Here is a 6,268-nt window from a genome sequence, read left to right as displayed (position 1 = left end):
AGGATTCTGTCCAGACGTTTCCTGAGTATCTCCAGTGAGGGAGACCCCACAAGCTCTCTGGACAATCTGTTTCCAGTGCTCGGTCACTGCACAGTAAAGAAGTTCTTCCTCATGTTCAGGTGGAACTTCCTGTGCATCGGTTTCTGCCCATGTCCTCCTGTCCCATTGCTCAGCACCACCGAGCAGAGCCCAGCTTCAGCCTCTTGGCACCCTCCCTTCAAACACTTAAGTGCATAGGTGAGGTCCTCTTCCAGACTTCTCCAGGATAAACAGGCCTAGCTCCCTCAGGCTTTCCTCATAAGAGAGATACACTAGTCCCTAAAATTCATTCATTCCTGCTACTGTAGTACCAGACAACCTGCCCCCAGTGCAGAGGGCCAGTGTCTTGGTTTTACGATGCCAAATGGTCAGTAAGTGGATCAGCTGGAGCGACTTACGCACTGCGCCTGGCAAGAGCCAACGTGGAGCAGAAGATTTAAGGAGCAAGAGAGGGCAGGCTTAATCCCCTGCTCTTCCAGCAATTCCCTTTCGCTGGCAGTCTCACACTGGGCCTTTCACTGCATTTAACTGGTGGCTAAAGCATTCTCCAAAACAATTTCTGGATTTGCTGTGACACACAAGATGGATCTGCTAAAATATGCTTTTTCTGCCTTGCATTATTATGTGCCTTTGAAGGATAATGCTTTGTGAGCCATTTCTCTTAAAAGCTGCTTACAAATATGTACAAACACTTTGCACATTATTCACAGAATGATTTCATTGATATCTAGTAAAACTGCTGATTGAACTATTTCAAGTATATATCAAATTAATTTATCTCTAAATACACAGGTTAACTATGTATTTTCATCTAATACAACCAGAACTCATCTCCTTCCATGAGTCTGCACTTTCCTTCTCAAGGAAGTGAACAAAGACATTTTGCTTTTAGAGCTTTGATACTGAAGAATCTTAAAAATAGTGCAATTTCTATTACAGGTTTTCACAAAGCACTCCCAACCTAGTACCCTCACACTCGAGGAAGAGCATAGAGGGTAGGTTTGGCACCCATTCCACGGTCCTGCAGCCCTGTTCCCCCTTCCATTTAAGACCACCTGGTACACTTGCCCCAGTGTAGGAGACAGCAAGCCATGCTACTCAAAGCCATATGTATGAGATCAGAAACATTTTCTCTTGTAAAAAAATTTATATCTTCAGCTGACAGACTGACTGCTATGTGGGAGCTCCAGTCCATATCCCTGCAAGTTTATCTCCCTTAAATGACTACTTTACTGTAGGTTACCCCGCTCTCTCATGCTCCCACCATTGCAGCTTGTGACTGCTCAGCAAACGCGTGCGTGTGAACTCGAATATGTTTGGTGACCGTGGCTGTGTCATGGTGTAGCTTTCCAGGATGAGAAAGCTTTGCAGTGCAGGGGTAGCCATTTCACCAAGGTTGACATATTCCTGAGGACATCTTTGTGACTTCGGGGCAGGGACTGTAAACACTGACACTGCAGTCTAGAGCCAAAACTATTATGTCCGACTGCTGACACAGTACTGTTGGTGTCCTTGCCAGGCCCCATGTTGCATTTCCCATCTTTCAACAGAGGTAAGGATGGAGTGTCTATGGTTGAGAGTCTTGATTAGAACTTTTTTTACTGTGACAGCAGGTCTTAGCAGTTCTCTGCCATCAGATCAGATAGAAAAGATGGGGGATAAAGCTGGAGGGGGGAGAGTCTCAAACCTTCTCCCTTTGCAGCCTCCCAAAAATCTCTGGCCCTTTGCCATCACCTTTTAATAGTACCAAAGAACGTGACAGCACTGGGGTGCTTCAGTGCTACCACAGCACAGCAACTTTCTCCCTTGTTCACAGCTAGTTTCAGCATCCCCAAGCTATCATGTGCAGCATGAGTACACCCTGGCTCTTTTGGTTAAGATGCTGTCTAGATCTCCAAGCTGCAAAGGACATTTAGACTGTGTGGGACACCACCAGCTCAAAACCAGCATGATGAGGGAAGGAGAAGATGCATTCATCCAGCACAGGGACTTCAGCTGTGAGCATCACATGTGATGCACAGATACTGGCCACCAGTAGCCACCAGCAAAACTTTTATATGGTCCAAAAAATCCTTTGTGTGCTTTTCTAGGAAAGAGGAGCATTAAATTACCTGTTCCCTCCACTAAAACCTCAGCCTCTTTCCATCTCCATAAAACTCAGTAATTTTCTTCTGTAATCAGTACCAAACCCTGCAATTATGATTATTAATTTCCATGGCTGGAGGGAACAAATGTGCATTAATAGTACAATTTTATTTTTCACAGACTAAACCTACAAATTATGTAGGGTCTTGTCACTTGAGACCTTTCAAATGCTCCACTTCAAGCCTGTGTTTAAGTGGCTGCAAAATGAATGCCTAAGCAGGCAGGAAAAACATCATATTATTGACATTTTTTATTTCTAGATCAAGGTCAGTAGGCTGTTGTATTTTTCCATGTCGCTTGTGCATTCACATATGAATTACATTCAGCAGTGAGGATGGCCTGACTAAAACTTTACTATCAATTTTGCCTCACAGATTATATAGCCATATTTATGCCTTATGTGGATTTACTGAGAGCTCAGCTATTCCCTTTTGCCTGGGTGCAGAGCACAAGCAAGCGTCAGAGGCAGCTGGGAGAATCTAGCAGCTGAAGTTGCATTCCCACACTCCTAACCCTCCTGTTTTCAAATGCATAGTAAAAAGATTAGCTGTGCAGATCAGGTTGATGCTATTTAAGCACCAAGAGGCATATGGCTTTCACTGTTAGGCAATTCCAAACACACAAATGTGGTTTATTTCAATTTTAACACGTGGTTCTTGAGTTGTCATATACAGAATATAAATCCAGAACAATGAACTTTTTAAAACCTTTAAAGCAACTGAAAACAAGTTGATATTATCAAGTGCTACAGGGAGCTTTGCCTCCTTCTCCTTATCATATTGAGTACCCTGGTAACACGTCTCATTCTTTAACAGGATGCTTTGCCATTGTTAAAAAGCTTTCTGTTACTGTTTTCAAAATCTTCCGTTTCAGCCCAAAATCTACTGTGCCATGTAAATTCCAAATCCTTACATGCAATTTATCAGCAGGAAATAGATCAAATAAGTTATTGAAACGGCTTCTGTGTCATCTGCATATTTTAAAGGTCGCTTTGCTACTGATAAGAAGAAAACTGCAGGATTCACTCTCACAGAGAGAAGCTAATTGCTCAACATTTCATGTAAGTATACTCAGACTCTTCCAAGCTGTTCATTACCATTTTTACCCTGATTGTAATGGAATTATTTAACATTTAAAACCATCAGACACACTCAATCGCAAAGCTTTGCAGACATCACTGCGTTTGAAACACTGCTTCTTCAAGTGCAATAGACCAAATAGTGGTGTTCATTTTCCATTTTGCATCAAGTCAGAAAACCACTATTGCAGCACTTTTTGCATTTCCTAAGTCCATTGCAAACACTTAGATGTCTGTCATATAATATAGCCTTTGTAATATTGACTTCCCCCCCCTTTTTCTGTCCACCACTCATAGCCTCGGTGTCAGCTTATATCAATATATTACCTGCTTCTCTCTCTCTCGCCTTTGTTTGCTGGTTTCTGTAAGCCGAGCCCTGGCATCTGTGAGTCGTATGTTTGACAATAGGGAGCTATTCAATACTTCGTTTACACCACATGAGGGTGTTTCAAGCCGTGTACGATGCCAGAGTCAATCTGGAAGTCCTCTCACTTGGAAAGGAACCAAGGGGCGAACAGATATATTATTTTTCAACTGATTAAAACTCTTATGAGGGCAACCTGATACAGGAGACTGAAAGAAAAGAGATGAAACATCACAGGCTAGAAAACAGCTGGAAGAGGAGTTTTAAAGACATAATCGGATGTTCCCTGAAATCAAATAATCTTTACTGTGGACTTCCCTGAGCTTTGTCTTGTCCTTAAGGAATAATTTTAATTATAATATGAATTTATATTATTTCCACTAAAATCTCCTTAGGCGGGATTAAGTAATCATTATCCCCTGCGGAGCTTTTTAGGAGCTTTCCATTGGATTATTGCTCAAAGTTAATTGCCAAGTCAGGGAGAATTACTTACAAACATAAACAATAAATTAAAAAAAAATTCTCCTTTGCATACTGTTTATTCTGGAGTTAAAATGTGCACAGTTCTTTCTAACGTTTGCCAGTGATGGCTTTAAATCCAGCAAAGGCTACACAAGGTAACTAATACCCTGTGTGGGTTAACAGGTATAATTTCTGTGCACAGCTGTGTAAAACAAACACATACATTAAAACAAACCCATAGGTTTTCAGCAGCTTTCAACACAGCTGCAATAAGGGAAACATCTCTCTAAAAGAGAAAACTCTGTGGGTCCTTATTAAGGTGGGCTGTTTCCCCAGGAAATCCCAGATGGCAAAGCCTATTATCAGCAATTGCTATCTAATGAGTCTGGCTCTGGAATGGCCAGGCAACCTGTTCTCTCCCACAGCCCTGTTCTCTCCCACAGCCTGCTCCCTGGCACTGCCACACCTCCACCTGCATTCCACCGACTGGAACACACCGAGCAAACTATAGGGGTGCTTCTTAAATAAACAAGCCAAGCTTAATTAATTTCCGGGACCAAAAGGTGCCTTGTAAGAGAAGCCATTGCAATGCTGTTTAAAAAGGACGCGTGATTCAGAGTGAGGCAAAAGGTAATGCAGGAGGCTTAATGCTTGGAGGGACCGCTGTCAGGTGTGCCAGGAGTAGGGCATCCTCTCAGTCACAGCTGCGCCCTCCGCTGACAGAAAGGTGGAAACCAGGCAGAGCCTGAGGACACCAGCCTGCCCCACGCACCCTATGGGCTTGGGGCTGGCAGCCTTTCCCAGCTCTCTGTCAGCAGGGCCCAGCACCACCTGGATGCAACCAGCAGGAATACAAACCAGGGAGCACTGGGAAAAGTCACTCCACTGAAGTCCCGAGGCCCTGCAAGTGACTTCACAAGGCACATTAGTAACTGAAAACAAATCCTGAAAACAATTCCTTGCTTTTGGCCTTTTTTTCCTTCGCCCTACAACATTTACCATCTCCTCAGAAGCAGATGGAAACGACTTTTGCATAAAGCCACCTTGCTGCTTAGTTTTCCAGTGTGTTGCTTTTACAGCTGTGTAACGCACGTGTTAAAGACCACATACAGCAGACCCAGCTAATTTCACAGCATTACATTACATGCTATACATGACCTCAGATTCTGACTTGGGTCTGCTTTACAGATTTCACTTTGTCATGGATTTGCATTTAGCAACGTGACACTGTGGTTTTGGCTGGGGTAAAGTTCATTCTTTTCATAGTAGCTGGTATGAGGCTGTGTTTTGGATTTATGATGGAAACGGTGTTGATAACACAGAGAGATGTTTCAGTGCTTACACAATGTCAAGGCCTTTTCTGCCTCTCACCCCCCCACACCAGTGTGTGGGTTGGGGGGGCACAAGAAACTGGGAGGGGACGCAGTTGGGACAGCTGACCCCAGCTGACCACAGGGATATCCTACACAATATGGTGTCATGTTTGGCATGTAAAACTAGGAAAAAAGAAGGAAGAGGGGAACATTAAAAGCGACGGTGTTTTGTCTTCCCATTTCACCATTACACATGATGGATCCTGGCTTTCCTGGAGATGACTGCCCAAGTGGTGAATGAATTCCTTGTTTTGATTTGCTTGTGTGCAGCTTTTGCTTTCCCTATTAAACTGTCTTTACCTCAGCCCACAAGTTTTCTCACTTTTACTCTCCCAGTTCTCTCCCCATCCCACTGGTTGAAGTGAGTTGACAGCTAGGGTTAAACCACAACAAACATTCAAGACTCTCTTAAAAAATCTTTTTTATACCCACACAGCAAGCTTTGAAAATTTTACTCTTACAGAAAAGCTTTTATCTAACACTCCCATAGCCACCTTCAAGCATCTGGTAACTTGATTTGGGCCAAATTATTCCGGGGTTGACAGAGCCCAAGTCCAAGCGGAATGATTCCAGCCTATATACAGGGGCAGCTGCTGCCAAAAATAATCACAGAGAGTGGTTTGGGTTGGAAGGGATCCCTAAGTTATCATATAGTTACAACCTCTCTTCTATGGACAGGGACACCTTCCACTAGACCAGGTTGCTCAAAGCCCCATCCAGCCTGGCCTTGAACATTTCCAGGGATGAGGCAGCCAAGGTTGCTGCAGTCGAGTGTTTCATTTTTTTTTTTCTTTTTGGGGTGGGTGG

The sequence above is a fragment of the Lepidothrix coronata genome, unplaced genomic scaffold, assembly GCF_001604755.1.
Source record: "Lepidothrix coronata isolate B3197 unplaced genomic scaffold, Lepidothrix_coronata-1.0 Scaffold21, whole genome shotgun sequence".
Taxonomy (NCBI): domain Eukaryota; kingdom Metazoa; phylum Chordata; class Aves; order Passeriformes; family Pipridae; genus Lepidothrix; species Lepidothrix coronata.
The sequence above is the reverse complement of the archived record's forward strand: the minus strand, read 5'-3'. Positions refer to the sequence as shown.